At 32.0% G+C, this 16,648-nt stretch overlaps 3 non-coding genes across 3 annotated transcripts; all 3 read left to right on the top strand.

Moving 5' to 3' along the window:
• Positions 1–7,591: 7,591 nt before the first annotated feature.
• On the top strand, positions 7,592–7,675 carry LOC128195118 (small nucleolar RNA SNORD25). Its single transcript, XR_008246690.1, has one exon. It is a non-coding gene; the product is annotated as a small nucleolar RNA SNORD25 (small nucleolar RNA).
• Positions 7,676–8,608: 933 nt separating this feature from the next.
• On the top strand, positions 8,609–8,704 carry LOC128195082 (small nucleolar RNA snoR31/Z110/Z27). The gene has a single exon (XR_008246655.1). It is a non-coding gene; the product is annotated as a small nucleolar RNA snoR31/Z110/Z27 (small nucleolar RNA).
• A 201-nt stretch (positions 8,705–8,905) lies between these two features.
• On the top strand, positions 8,906–8,990 carry LOC128195120 (small nucleolar RNA SNORD25). The gene has a single exon (XR_008246692.1). It is a non-coding gene; the product is annotated as a small nucleolar RNA SNORD25 (small nucleolar RNA).
• The last annotated feature ends 7,658 nt before the right edge of the window (positions 8,991–16,648 follow it).

The raw sequence follows: 16,648 nt of genomic DNA, 5'->3' as shown, positions 1-16,648 counted from the left end.
ATCACACCTCAGCTTCGGATTATCAGTATAATGAGTGTCCATTATGATAACTGCAAAATTTATTTCAGGTATTTTTTTTTTCAGATATGTACTAAATGTAATTCAGAGTAGCTGTTTCTGGATCGTGTTATTTTTTTCTTCTTTCAATTGATAATGCTAGTTATTTCTGTCTATTTAAGAAATTCTTTGAATAGGTTTTCTTTTAAAATCATTTTATATATAATTTATAAGGATAAAAGGTAGATACTTTTTCATCTCCTTATCATTAATTTTTAAATTAAATAATATACATTCTTTTTAAATTTATCGATCATATTTTAATAAAAGGCTAGTGAATGTTGAAATAATGTGAATGAAAATCTGAAATCATTCCATTATCAAATATCAATTTAAAGTGGTCTGTTCTTTCCTCAGCCTTAAATTTTTTTTTCTCTCTACACTTGACCCGTGATAAAAAATATGCATTACAGTTTAGAAAAAAGGGGATTTTCTATCATTTACAAATTTGTATCTCTGAAATAACATCCAACCTAAAAATACTCTTCAATCTGATTTCTGAAATCAAGAGGAGGAATTAACAACAGATACTATAAATAATTCCCTTGCCAAAAGAAAAATTGACACAACATTACGACTTGCCCGCATGAAAAAAATGATGTCCTGTCCATGTCAAGTAAGAGAAAGAAGGAAGTTCATCCTTTTTTTTCCTTTATGCCTCCTTTGTGAGTATGCAAATCTTCTGTGTGGTTGCTTTACTCCAATTATTATGGCTCCTTATTTCATTGTTTTCAAATAAAACGTGAATTAGAAAATCTTAATAAATAATATATATTTTTTTACTTATAAAAGTGACTATAGGAATGTAGTTGGTAAAATTAATAAATTACCTATTAGTTTATTTGAACAATTTATAAATATTTTGATCATTATGAAAATGTTTAATATCTTATTTTAGAAGTTTAGTTTATAAAATTACAAACTACTTTATCTAGTTTATATCATTTAATTTGTAACTTTTATAATTGTCTTATTATTATACTTTAATTTTTTTATTGATTTTTTCTATTCTTAAATTTTTACATATTATTATACTAGGACTTAACTACTTAAAAAATTAATTAATACTCATTCAATAAACTATATTAAACAAAATTACTATTCCAAATATATATATATATATATATATATATATATATATATGTATATATATATATGTATATATATATATATATATATGATTCTTTAATAATAAAAAGATGTACCAAAAAATTAATTATTTAAAAAAATATACAAATAATTACATAATCTTATTTTTCTAAAAACCACAAATTTTATTTACTCAATAACATGATGTAATTATATATGTTTATATTGTATTATCAAGTACTTTAATTAAATACTTATAATAGCCTAATGTATTGATTCCAAACTTTAAAATTAAGATTTTATTAAGAATTAGTTTTAGTAAACATATTCCTTATATAATTATTAACGGCAATAATTTTGAGAATAGTTTCGAGTATGTTGTTAAACTTTTTTGCAAAGTTAAAAGCTTCATAAAAAAACATTGTTCGTGTTCACTTATCAACCTAGAAGAATGTGTATAAATTTTGTATACAAAAAGAGATATTTGTATACTATGAATAATTTTATGATCTATTAATCACTGTCTAAACAATATATTCATCATAATAATGATTGTTTGATAAATAATATTTAGCTATAATCTAAGAGCGTTTGTTGTTGTTGTGCAAAAAAATACTCAATTAATTTAATAACGCCTGACAGAAATAATACTCGACTAAGTTAAAAGTTACTTATTAAAAAAATATTTTGTTAATTAAAAATAATTGGTTAAAAGAATTTTGAATAAGTTAAAAATAACTTATAAAAATAACATTTATTTAAAATAGAAGTTGGTGGAAAAAAATGTGAAAATAAGAAAAGCACAAAAAAGAGAGTTGAATTATGTTTTACCAATTTTTTATAGCAATTTATGTTTTTTTTTAAAATGTTGTTTGATTAAAAATATTAAGACACTAGTTTTATGTATTTAGTACAAGTTAAATGCATACTTTTAACTATAATGATTTCTTTTAAAGTATATATGTTATTATATTACTTATCTTTTTATTTTAAAGTTTAAAAGTGTAATATCCCAATTTATCATATTTACACTATTAACTAAATTATTATAAATTTGATATTAAACAATAAATAAAAATATAAGCATATAATATACATTTACAGTCTTTCTTAACACTCAAGATAAATTTCTCAGGATATATGAAATTTTTCAACAAATTGATAAGTAATTAATTTTTCAAAAATTTCTTATTTATTTGCATTGTTTTGGGTTGATTTAAGTAGTTAATTCCTAGTTTTTAGAGTATATTTAGTTTAGAAGGTAAAATTTTTAGTTTTTCTTAATTTGTGTTAATTAACTTTTTTTAAGTCTTTTTAGTGTAAGTCTTAATTAGTTTTAGTTCATAACAGTATAATCTTGTTGTTAGTTGTTTAGTTTCATTTTAAATAGTATTAGAATAGATATTAGATTAATAGTTCTGAATAAATATAGATTTCAGCACTTTAGTTTTAGTATTTAGTTAGATTTGTTAGTTTAGCTTAGTCACCTTTATATATTTTATAGCCTAGAGTAGAATATTGTAGTCTAGTATAGGTCATAGCATTGCTAATTTCAACATTTTAATTATAGAATCAGATTAAGTGGGTGGTTAATTGTTCGTGTTGTTTTCTATTTTGTTAGTTTTATAATTCTGCATTATTAGGATAACTTTATTAATTTTACATTTTAGCTTGGTTTAGTGTAGCTTAGATTAATTTCTAGTTAGTTTCAACAGTTTAGTATAGATTAATATTACTTTGTGTTGCATTTGTACAGTTTTATTGGTTCATATATCTGGTTTAGAATAGATAATTTTTGGTGCAATTTTGGTTTATAGTTTAAAAAAGATTTAGCGTAGTTAATGACTTAGGATATGTTTTTGTTTCTTTGAGCATCTAAATGTTCGTTGAAGAGTCATTAAAAGTCACACACTTGTTTGACAAATCTATTTTACGTTTCGTTGAATGATAAAGATGTCTAAATGGTTGTTGCATTCAAAGCAACACCCTTGGTGTTTATCCATTGAATTGAATGAAGTTTCCCTTTTCCTCTCTTCTCATTTTAATTTTAACTACCAACAATAAACATCTTTACTATTACCATTATTGTCACCTATTCACAATAAATACAACATACTCAATTTCTCATCCTTTTCTTCTTTTCTTCTTGGATTCAATACTCTGTGCATAGAGATAATGATAAAAGACTTTTTGTGTCACAATGGCCTCATCAAATAAAATAAGTTTCTTCATTAACTAATATAGTATAGAGGTAAACCTAGGTCAGTACGAGGAATATATCATATGAGTTCATTGATTGAATGCAAAAGAATTTTTTTTTTGTGCAAACAAAAAGTAGTAATAGATTAAACAACACTAAAACTAAGAAAATGAAAATGCAACAGTGGAATGTAAAATGCAACACATATTAAATGAAATACATAATCAAACTAAAGAGTAAAAGCAGATATCAAAAGAAAAACATCAACGAAACAACAAGTGCTCCATCCCAGTGCTTAAAAATATGAAAATTGGTAGCAAATAACATAGTAAAACATTGTATAACTAGTTTTTGAAATACTAGTTCAAGAAATCAAAGATTAACACTAGATTGGAGTTCATTGTGCAAAACTAAAATTAGGTGGAAGGACAATAAAATAAGAGAAAATGGAATAGTGAAAAGAAGAACCTAAAACATATGAAATTAAAAACAAACAACTAAAAACAGGTCTACAACATTTCGAACAATGAAAAATGGAAAAACAGAGAAGCTTTAGATGTCTCCTCCTCTCAACAGTTGAAAAAATTCAAGCTAGACTCTCCTTGCCTATTACATTCCTTCAATATATAAAAAAGAAAACATTTGTGCCTCATGGTTGTTGTCATCGACCCCAAAATAAGAATTCTCCGTATAGAAAATCCAAAACGCTACAAAATGTTATGTCCACTTTGTTTGTAATAATGTGTATTGTTGTCATAACAAAATTAGTTTTTGTTTTGTTTGCTAACGTGGTAGTGTAAAACCTTAAGTTCAGCTCCATTTAGGCACCTATAGTGAAAGTTATGAGTGAAAATATTTCTCTGGACGGAACTTGTCCTCTATTGGTTTAACTTCTCCTTTGATGCATGAGCTTCTCCTCTATTGGTCGAGCTTCTCCTCTAGTGCTCAAGTTTCTCCTTTACTAGTTGAGCTTCTCCCAGCTGCTTGAGCTCAAAGGGGAACGAAGCAGCACGACTTGAAATTTTCACTTGCTTCAAGTATCTGATTAGCAACTTTTGGCTTACCTCCTTATATAGAACTGTCACCTCATCCTTCTCGGACTTCATCTTGGTTGCATCCTAATTCAATGCAGCTCTTAGGGTCGACCTTCTTCAACAACTTCAGGTCAACTCGACAATTAATCTCAGTACATCGCAACAACCAAAACTAGGTTGTTTAGCAACATGGCATGACAAATGTAAATCCTGAAGCTTCCTAAGATACTAAATCTAAGTTAGAATTAAAAGATAAAAGAAACAAAGATGTTAAACGAGTGTAATAAGTTTCAATATGAGAGTATAGAAATTGAGTTATCATATACATAATTTCTCTTCTTCCTCTTCTTGTTCCAGATTCATCTACATTTGAGTTCTTTATTTCTTTATTCTTGATTCTTTTTAATTTCATTTGTTCCACAAATAACCTTTGAATAAACATCTAATGTTTTATATCATCTGATGATTATACATGTTATATGTTTTATCAAATGATGGATTTATGAATGACATGACAAATGATAAAATGCTTGAACACGCAATATAGTTTAATGCTTATCAATGTTCAAAATATTTAATGCATGTATGATAAAGTGTTTTAATGCTTGTATACTTTGTTCTTGATATTTGTACATATCACTAAAGCAGAAATATATTATCAAAATCATTACACGTAAGAAAAAGACGTTGTGAGAGATGAAGAACATTTTGGGAATGTTTCCTTTGAAGCCTTTTACTTTGTCACATTGTATAATCCTAATTTTGCTAAAGGATATGATAAAACTCTTAACCTCTACAAAGTATACTAAAGTTTGACTTCCTACCTAAAGGCTACCTGTTATCCTAAAGTCAACTTCCTTGTCTAACGGTCATCTTTCAAGAAAAGCTAAATATAGACGAAAACTTGAAGGAAAAAACATGATAACACTAGAAGGATAAGATAAGAAGAATAAAATAGTGAACTTAAGCTTATTTGGCTTATACATCGTCTAAAGATATATTTCTTTTGAGAGAAAAACCTTTGTGTTTCGGTTGTAGGGACTGAGTCGTCTAATACCTTCGCGTCTTCCTCTTCTTGTCACTTGGCAGTCCGGTCCCGCTCCTTACTCCTCGTTTCACTCCTCTGCGTGTAGGTGCGAGACCTGCGAAAGATTCTCCGATGCCAAAGTCAGTTTGAGAACAATGGCATTTTTCAATAGAACAATAATAAATGCTCGATAAATGCTCTCCCCTACCACTCACCTTTGACTTGTATTTATAGTTTTAGTTATGGGCTTGGGATGAATGAAAAGTTAATAACGGCCCAACTTTGGCCCAATAGCTTTTAACAACTACTTACCTTAATCTTAATCCTAATATGGTCAACGGGCAGTAGGGCCGGCCGGCCTCCTGATGTTTGGTCTTACAGCCGGCCGGCTCATACGAGTTGCTTTTCGTTCGGACAACGAGCGGCAAGGCCGCGTGATTGGATAATCATGGCCATACGGACGTCCGGTCTATACACTGCTCGGCCCTTCCTGATGACGAGTGGCGAAGTCGCGTGATTGGATAATCATGGTCATACGGACGTCCGGTCCCTACTGGTACACTTAGTAAATCAAAAAATTATATGCGTTGCTTATATCCTTTCTTTGAGAGTTATTATTTGTACCTTTGCTCATAACACTTTTTTGTGTTGTAAATTTTGAAGAGAATTAAAACACTTGTTTGGATGTGTTGTCTAAGGTTTAAATAAGAAGTGGTTAGAATACTTGAGAGCATACGTGGTTAGTCGTGTTAACTAGGTAGACCAAGAGTGGTAACAATACTTGTTGTAAACCTTCAGAGGTAAAACTTATGCAATCTTTATAAAATATTAAGGAACTCCTTAAGAGTTCTTAATGAAAAATTAGATGTAGCTCAAGTTGAATAAACCCATATAAAATTTGTAGTATATTACTTTGCCTTTGAAAATCCATTTACTTGTTAATATAAAATAGTGTCTAAACATTTTACAAATTACATATCTCTTCTATAACCATTAGACATTGTTTTGCAAAAGAATTTCAAAATCACTATCCACCCATATAATGTTTTTTTGTGTTTTCAAATTGCGTTTATTTTACAGTTTTATTTTATTTATTAATGTAATAAATATAGTAATTATAAAGAAAACAGTTTAGATGCATATTCGATGCCGTACAATTTATTAGACAAAATAACCTTTTACAAAAACAAAATATTGATTAATTATAAATTAATCTATTTATATTGCTTTTGGTTTTCCAATTATAAAAATAAAAACATCTTACATGCTAAAAAAATCCCGTCAAAATTGAAATTAATCTTGATGGAACAAGGAGTATTTTGAGAAGAGAAGAGAATAAAAAAAAGAGATTGGTTGAGATGAGTTGGAAATTGAATAAAAGGTAAAATAGATAAAAAAAACAACAATTTCCTTCTAACACATTAATTTAATTAAAATCAATTTTCTTAATGTTGATTGAAACACACGCTAATTATTTTAAATAGTGTATTATAAATATAAATTATTTAAACTTAAAAATAATAGTTTCTTATATTATTAATTATCGTTTAAGTAATTATCAAACATTTTCTGTACAAATTGTTGATAAAACATGAAAGTTATTATTGCAGGTCTAAAAGTACGGAATTTATTCAATTTTAAATATGGAAAAGAATTATATTTAAAAAGTTAAATATATTTATAATTAATATAATATCTATTTATTTTTATATTTATAGAAGAATAGTTATTTGAACTAATAGTATTTTATAAAAAAAATTAAAAAAATATATTAAAATAATATTTAACTATGAAACATCTAAAAACGCATCCAAAGTGTAACTTAGTCCTTTAAAATTGGCTACCAAACTGCTATATAAACCATACTTTAACCCTGTCCTGTGTTCTGCCTCTTATTCCTAACCGCTGTATATGAAATTAGGGTTTCGCATTCCTTTGCCTCTTTTCAACTTTTACAAGCCCAAATCATCATAGGCTTCTTTATCTGGTCGGTGAGATTACTTCCGTTCTCATTTGACTCGTTCCCTTGAAGCAATAGTTATTTGTGTTGTTCTTTAATATCTTTTCCACAATCCATTGGTTTTGGGAGCACACTGAGCAGCTAAATTCAATTTTATACCGAAGTATTAGTTTTTTATTCTGGGTCTGCATTTTTTCGTTGATTGGATAACATGAGTTGTTATTTTCAACTGTGATGAGCCTACAGACCTGTAATGATTTGCGGCTATGATCGCAAACATAACTGAACATCTAAGGGACTGAGTTGTCTAATTTTTCTCTAAGATTTCTGTTTGGTGTTTTTACATTTGTTTAGAGTTTACGTAACTTAAACTCAATGTGATAGGTTTCATATGTTTATTGATCATTATTTTGGTGTTTCGATTGGGTGTTGATAGTTGAAATGCATCCGTTTTCTTTAAGATTTTCGTTTGCACTTGTTTCAAAAGCTTTTTTGTTGTTTAATTAAAGCTTACTTGTGTTAGATTCGCTATGCATCTTTCAATTATTCATTTGGATGTCGAAGAATTAATTATTTGTATTTCCGGCTGGCAACTTGTTTTTATTTTTTTCAACTCTAAAGTACAAGGTGTCGTTGATGTTATTGTTTTGAATTGAGATTCAAAGTTTGTAAATCCATTTTGTTATTTCATTTATGTATTGCTTTTAAGCTCGGTGTTTAGATGCGAAGCATGCTCTGAGGTAATTGATATTTAATCCAAGCATATTATTTAATCCAAGAGTTGTTCTGAGGTAATTGATATTTATTATATGCAATATCTATGACTATGGTTGTACATGGATCCGCCTTTGAGAAAATATGCTCACTTTTTCATGGAAAATTATAGGGAGCAACAATCTCTTAGAAAATTGTGTTCGTTGGTTTGTTGGAAATTTTAGCCACTGTTCCCTTTCTTTTAGTTCTTTGTTACTTTGCAACTGGTCTTCCGACTACCGTTCTGTTTACCTTGCCTTAGTTTTTGGGTTACACTTTGGTTTCCTTTCATCTTAGTCTTGTGCCTACACTTTTGTTTACCCTGGACCATACTTTCAGGTCTACGTTTTTGTTTATGTGGCATCTTGGCTTATACTTTTGTTTCAAATAGATTTGATCCTTGTGTGCTCATATGTCGACGCATATGCATTATATGGGGATTTTGTTTATTGTTAGTGGCCTTGAAGATAGCTTTATTTGTGTTTTGTTACATCATGTGATGAAATTGGAAAAATCTTAGGACACCTTCCTACACAGCAAATTACTGCTGTGGATGAGAATGCATTTTCCATGCTGATGATGTACTTCGTTCCTATTTGAATAAAAGGTCTATTAGAGCCATTATTGAGATTAGTCAAACTTACAAATCTTTTAATTAAGATTGGATCCACGATCCCTTTGTTGTGGGAGCACGATGGATCAAATTAAATTTTCTTTTAAATTTATAATATTTCTGTTACTGATTTCTTTTTACTGGTCACTCGTGTGACTAGGATGATGCTATTGTTAACTGTGATGAGCCTACATACCTGTAATGATTTGCGGGTATGATCGCAAACATTAATTGAACATCTAAGGGACTGAGTTAAATGGTGTTTTTCCTAGATTTCGATTCGATAATTATGTTTTGCACATTAGTTGTTTTTATATTATTTGAAAGGCTTCAGTTTTCTGAGACCTTTGTTTGCGTGTTTTCTAAATTTGTTCGGCAATCTTTAACTGAATATATGCATTTCCCTCGCTATCCAATGTATCACTTATGATGCTACAATTGGACGTCTAGCCTATAGATGGTAATGAATGAGTTAGCTTGTCATTTTTTGACCCCTTTATTTAAGTAAAGTGTAGCATATAGATGCTAATGGGGTTTGTCTTGCTCACTCTTAAAATAGGGTGAAAAATATAATTTCACACATCTATAAATGAATATAGAATATTTTTAACTTGAAATGTTGAGTTTTAAATTCAAAATTGTATACTATTATTATTACGTAACTCGAAGATTATGGGGTTCATGGGTTGCATCGCCCCTTTAAAGCCATCTTTTTGTGAGACAATAACTCTCCCAATTAGTTTTAAAGAGAAGAAAGTAGGAAGTAGGAAGTGTATTAAAACCTATGTCTCATCTATTGACATACAAATGAAAGAAAAACACAAAACAATACAAAAGAAAGAGTAAACTAATGTGCGAGAGAAGTTTTCATAGAATATTTAAATTACATCAATTATAAACTAAGCATGTATAAAAATATAATAAATTATATATAAATTCATACAAACAGTTGATATTAGACTTAATTATTCAAATGTATGTTTTTGACACAGTTTCAATGTAGATGTACACTTATAGTTGTATTTATGCTTTGTACAATTGTAAACAAAGAGGTTATCATCTTATCATTTACATGATTAGTTTCCTTCACGTCTTGGACTAAGCATCCAATGGTTAGGATCTCATGGACACTTACCATATAACTCATTCTATTAAGTTTAAGTTTGGACAGTTATTAGAGTTCATGATACCTCTTTTCTCATCCCACATATGTACATTAAGATCATCACCACAAAGAATTTCTCCTTGATATTCTTTCAACACCATCACCATATATGTCCACAACCATCATTATCACCTCAATTATTTATAAATAACATTACACACATACATCAATTCCATCACTTTGACATTCGCAAAATCACACATTAAACATACCAAAAGAAAACATATGAAAATAGAACTGAACTTTGTTAATCTCGTTCAACGAGAATATTTATTCGCTCAGCGAGTAATGTCTAAATGCACACTTTCTCAACAACCAAATTACTCGTCCAACGAGACTATTATTGGAACTCAATTAAATTCTCACAAAAGTTGCTTAGCAAAACTTGTCTCGCCTAGCCATTATTAAATTAGTAAGCTCTCTGACTTTGGTTTCGTTCAACAAGTATATTCTTACCCAACGATTACCAAGTCAGTAGCTCTCTAACTTTTACTTTGCCTAACAAGTATAAATTTATCCAATGATTGTCAAGTTAGTGAGCTCTCTGCCTTTGGTTTCACCCAACGAGTATATTCTCGTTCACCGGCCACTAAGTTAATAGCTCTCTGATTTGACTTCAACCAACGAGTATATTCTCATCCAGTGAGTCTATGTTGAGAGGGTCGCACCTCACACAAAAGTTGATTGCAAAATTAATGCAGTATAGTGCTAGGAAGTGACTCCTAGGTCGTCTCTCAAGGATCAATTGTGGTTCACGTAATAGGTCGAACACATTAGAGGGGGGTTTTGGTGAAAGTTTTGTGAATGCAATTTGACTAAAAATGAAAATTAAACACAACCGAATATAAATGAAAGCATTAAAATGGAAACTACAACAGACAAATATCCAAATACAATTCAAGCAGTAAAAATGTAACTCTTGAGCTAAAACATTAAATGCACAATGCAACTTGGAAGTAATTTTAAACGTGGAGCTCTCCAAATAAAATCACATGCTTTTCTCCAAGAAAGAAATTAAAAATCCATCACCATATATCACCTTTCCCAAAACGTCCCTATTACTAAATGCAAGAAAATGAAATGTGCTCTTCATTCAAATAGAAACCAGCGTTGGAAGCATAGCATGTGCACAGCAAGAACGCATTTCAATTCCCATTGGCTTAAATCCATTAAAATACAATACATAAAAATAAGAGAATGCATAATCCAGTAGCCTTTGAATGTGATAGACACATCATATAGCAATGCACACGTAAGAAACCATTAGGCTAAATTAAAGAAACATTGGGATTCATTACTTTAAAATTAAAAACGTAACTATTGAAAGCATTTGTCTTTTTTTTAAATGAAACCAACACTTCACTTTTTCCCAGAATAATCACTATCCTATTCCCTCAATAAAGAAAGCAAAACTGGTGCTGCACCTCCTCTAGAATGAATTCACGTTTCTCCTCATGTTTAAAAAGAAAGCAAAGTAAAAAGGTCTAAAAGAGAGCTGCTGCTAGAATAGAAAAAAAAAAACGTGCACAGCAAAATGCTAGAATGAAAACTTTAATAAAAACAAAATGCTTGAACAAAAAAATATTGAAAATGGCATGTGTAATCTGTAACATAAAAATAAAGTAAGCTTTTTCCTCAAAATCTAAACATTCCCAGCCAAAGAAAAATCAGTAAGTGTGGCGTCTGAAACACATAACCGTGCTTCCCAACGCTCTTCTTCATCCAAGCCGTGACACTTGGAGCTCGGACGTGGCAGCTCCCTTTTCTACATTCCCTCCAGCCAAAATATAAAAATCCTCCTCCTCTCCTAGGTTGCGGCTGGGGCTTGAAGGCTTCCGTCAAGGCTGGATGTTGGACCAACAATTTCTTCCAATTGAAGGCCTGCTGGACGCGTGCTAGATGCACCCCCCAAACTGTTTCCCATTCTCCGCGTGGCAGGCCCTCCATGTGCGTGCAGTGCTTCCAAGCGGGCCGTGACCCCTCTTCTTTTCTCGTGGACGCGTGCTGCTGAATGGAAGAAGGTGTTGGATGTGAATCAGCTGGGAGCATGAAAATGGGCGTGTGCTTGCTGGACCGACCAAAAATGAATGTCCGCGTGAAGCCCACCAACACCACTCCTCTACGGGTCTTGCTGCTGGGTGCTTCAATTGAAAGACGTGGCAACCCCTTTGCTTTGCTCAAAAATAAATCTCCACCTTTGGATCCAATTGTCATTTCTTATTAAACCTTCAAATGTCCCAAATATTATCCAACAATTTCCCTACAATTAATAATACAAATAATTAGTCTCAGATAATTCAAATTAATTAAAATAAGAATTTCTGATCAAATTAAGCACAATTAGGAAAAATGGGAAAATACTGGACATTCTAGCTCAATTCCCTGATTAAATCTTGCACAATAAGCTAAGTGAAATCAAGAAAATATTGACTCATCAAAATAGACCACACTTAGTCTTTTGCACTCCTGGGCAAAATCGCAAATCAAGAAATAGTTCAAAGGACATCAGGGAAGTGACACAAACTCAGCACACAGAAAAGAAAGACTCACGAGAAAACAAAATTACACAGTCCTCAAGAAATCTGGATAGAGAAAAGAAGTAGACGATTCCAACACAGAATGAATCAGAGAAAACAGATACTCATGTAATCATCCAAGAATTCAAGACATGGAAAAATGATTAATTAGTTCAAGAGGTGAATCAAAAGTAACAAAACCTCACAGATGCACTATCAGTGTTTCTCTCAAGTGTCTAAGGTAAAGAATTGTCAACTCAATGCACTCAAGAAAGCAAGCAACAACAGACTTGGCAAACCTCTAATATCAACACTCAAAACATATGCATGTTCAAATCAAAAGGTCTTTTATGGATGTAATGGGGCAAAGGACAAGGGAGGATAAAATATGGATAGAAAGCTACAAACCAAAAGAAATAGAGGAGAAATGGGGAACAAGTGAAAATACAATCAAATTACACCCAACCCTCTAATTTAATCCTCTTCTTGACTCCATTATTCACAAATTTTTTATTTTTCTCACTTTTTTTTTCTCATCCTGTCTCTTTCTTTTCTCTCTTTAGCACACAACTGTAAGAGACAAGATATAAATCATATTTCTGAACACAAAACAAGAAGAGGAACCAACTAGCCAATTCATATGAATCCCCAAGAAGACCACACTTGTTCCCAAAACATTTCCAAAGCTCCAAAATTTCCTAAGGTTAAGGTAATCATGGTTTTTTTCACTTAGGGCTAGTGTATGAGCTTCAAAACAAAGAAATGAGGAAAGTATAGGCTCAAAAAGGGTTTTCAAAGAATCAGAACAAGGTAAGCTTATTTGGTTAGAGAGGCTCAAAAACAAAACTGCATTTATCACTTCCAAACATGCATATCAATCAAGAATTATCAACAAGAGTCAAGCCAAGGCATATGCGCAAGCAATCAAGAGACATATCACACACAAGAAAGAACATAAAGTGGCTCAAATCTTACACAGGGTAATTCTGTCACAATCAATTCAACTCTCAAAAATCATAATCATCTTCCAAGTAGAGAAAAGCAAGGATTTCAAACAAATAAGTATCAATCAAGTGAAGGAAATGATAAGTCTACAACCCAAAAAAAGTCCAGAAATGAAGAGAATCATGCAAAACTGTATACAAGACACGACAAAAACAACCTAAAACAGAAAAAATTTAACAAAGAAAACAAAAACTAACAAAGAAAAATAAAAATCTCCCCTAATAGACCACACTTAAACTACACAATGTCCTCAATGTGTCATAAGTATAAGATCAAAAATCAGAACATTGAACAGATCATGGACAAGTGCAATAAAAGTAGGGAAAAGGGGAGAAGGGAAAAAGAAAAACTCCCCTGGTCATGGTGGCAGTTGCCAATTTTGGACTATCAGGGAGATGTCTTCCGTCATAGGATCCAGCAAGGAAGGTTTGAGGACAAACTGCTTCATCCTCCAAATTTGATCAAGCAGGGAAATGTCTTCCACAGCTAGATCTAAGAAGTGATTGTTGATGAGCGGGTTCAGCAGGTGCCTATTGATCTTGAAGCTTTTGTTAGTGTCAGCACCTTTGTTGTCCATTGTGGGTGTTTGTTGATCAAATTCATTTGTACCTCCTGCAATGGGGTTAGTGCAATGTGGCTCTACAGAAATTTCATGCAGGGCTATAACACCCAATCCTAGTGTAACAGGCTGAACCTCAGATACATCCTCAGAACATGAATCAATTTCTAAATTACAAGTAATATCAATAACAGACTCAGATTCATGTTCAGTGCATGGAGAATAAACATTAGGATGTGATATCAAAAAGTGGTTCTCATCATGCACAGAGGAAGAATTAAAAACATGCTCAGCAACAATATGATCATCAACATACCTCTCAACAACATAATCATTAAAAGCATAATCATCAACAACATAATCAAATTCAGGTATGTTTTCCGCCACTTCCCTAAAGATTGGAAAAGTGGTGGCACATGAAAATGGTCTACCTGGTTCGAAATTACTGCTAATTTCTGCCTGGTCCTCAAGATTTTCATTAGTCTCCTCAGGTGCAAGAGTATGGACATCTGAAGGTAGGAAAGTAGGTTGCTCAGTGGTAAGCTCATAACTCTATTCCCCATCTCCTATGTGGACGACACTATCATCATCAGGAATCTGAACAGTCTGAAATGGTGATTCCTCTAAATCATGAGGTTGTTCCTGATTGAGCTGAGTAGCTGTCTGCCCTATCTGATCATTCAAACTCTGAATGACAGCTTCTGTTTCCTGCTGAAACTCCATTATTTCTTGCTTGAATAGAAGATTTTGCATGGTCATCTGCTCTAATAACTCCTTCAATGTAGGTTTAGAAGTAGAAGGCTGAGGAGCTATTTGAGCAGGAGCATCATAAAATTGCATCTGTTGTTGTTGCTGCTGTTTTTGTTGCCTGTTGTTGTTGCCTGTTGTTGTATATGTTTGTAGCATAAGCCTGAGGTGCATCAAAGGCAGCATGGTGTTGCAAAGAAGGACATGCATCTGTATAGTGGTCACTGGAAGGACAAATAGCACATAGTCGTGCAGCAGATGCAGATGGAGATGTAGATCTCTGGTTGGTAGTGAACTGTGTCACCAACTTCGCAAGAGAGTCAATCTTTCCTTCCAACTTGCTTTCAAAATCTGATAAAGACTGGGCAACATCATCATGTACGCCCCTCACCAGAGGATGCGCAATATTGTTCTCCTTATAGAAATCAGTAGAATAATTAGAGTACCATGCAGAAGAAGAATCATAAGTATCGGCATAATAAGCACTATTCACAAAACCAGAATAAGTAGACATGGAAAAATAAAAATACTAAAAATTACGAAACAAATAAAACACAACACATTTATACATGCAAAACGCACACAGAAAACAGAACATCACAACACAAGACAAAACACATACGACACGCATACAAAAACGCACATAACAGAAAACAACAAAAGACCCAAAACCGAACCTTTGGTCCCCGGCAGCGGCGCCATTTTTTTGAGAGGGTCGCACCTCACACAAAAGTTGATTGCAAAATTAATGCAGTATAGTGCTAGGAAGTGACTCCTAGGTCGTCTCTCAAGGACCAATTGTGGTTCACGTAATAGGTCGAACACATTAGAGGGGGGTTTTGGTGAAAGTTTTGTGAATGCAATTTGACTAAAAATGAAAATTAAACACAACCGAATATAAATGAAAGCATTAAAATGGAAACTACAACAGACAAATATCCAAATACAATTCAAGCAGTAAAAATGTAACTCTTGAGCTAAAACATTAAATGCACAATGCAGCTTGGAAGTAATTTTAAACGTGGAGCTCTCCAAATAAAATCACATGCTTTTCTCCAAGAAAGAAATTAAAAATCCATCACCATATATCACCTTTCCCAAAACGTCCCTATTACTAAATGCAAGAAAATGAAATGTGCTCTTCATTCAAATAGAAACCAGCGTTGGAAGCATAACATGTGCACAACAAGAACGCATTTCAATTCCCATTGGCTTAAATCCATTAAAATACAATACACAAAAATAAGATAATGCATAATCCAGTAGCCTTTGAATGTGATAGACACATCATATAGCAATGCACACGTAAGAAACCATTAGGCTAAATTAAAGAAACATTGGGATTCATTACTTTAAAATTAAAAACGTAACTATTGAAAGCATTTGTCTTTTTTTTTTAAATGAAACCAACACTTCACTTTTTCCCAGAATAATCACTATCCTATTCCTTCAATAAAGAAAGCAAAACCAGTGTTGCACCTCCTCTAGAATGAATTCACGTTTCTCCTCATGTTTAAAAAGAAAGCAAAGTAAAAAGGTCTAAAAGAGAGCTGCTGCTAGAATAGAAAAAAAAAACGTGCACAGCAAAATGCTAGAATGAAAACTTTAATAAAAACAAAATGCTTGAACAAAAAAATATTGAAAATGGCATGTGTAATCTGTAACATAAAAATAAAGTAAGCTTTTTCCTCAAAATCTAAACATTCCCAGCCAAAGAAAAATCAGTAAGTGTGGCGTCTGAAACACATAACCGTGCTTCCCAACGCTCTTCTTCATCCAAGCCGTGACACTTGGAGCTCGGACGTGGCAGCTCCCTTTTCTACATTCCCTCCAGCCAAAATATAAAAATCCTCCTCCTCTCCTAGGTTGCGGCTGGGGCTTGAAGGCTTCCGTCAAGGCTGGATGTTGGACCAACAATTTCTT

This window comes from Vigna angularis, chromosome 1 (assembly GCF_016808095.1).
Source record: "Vigna angularis cultivar LongXiaoDou No.4 chromosome 1, ASM1680809v1, whole genome shotgun sequence".
NCBI classification, from domain to species: domain Eukaryota; kingdom Viridiplantae; phylum Streptophyta; class Magnoliopsida; order Fabales; family Fabaceae; genus Vigna; species Vigna angularis.
The sequence above is the reverse complement of the archived record's forward strand: the minus strand, read 5'-3'. Positions and strand labels throughout refer to the sequence as shown.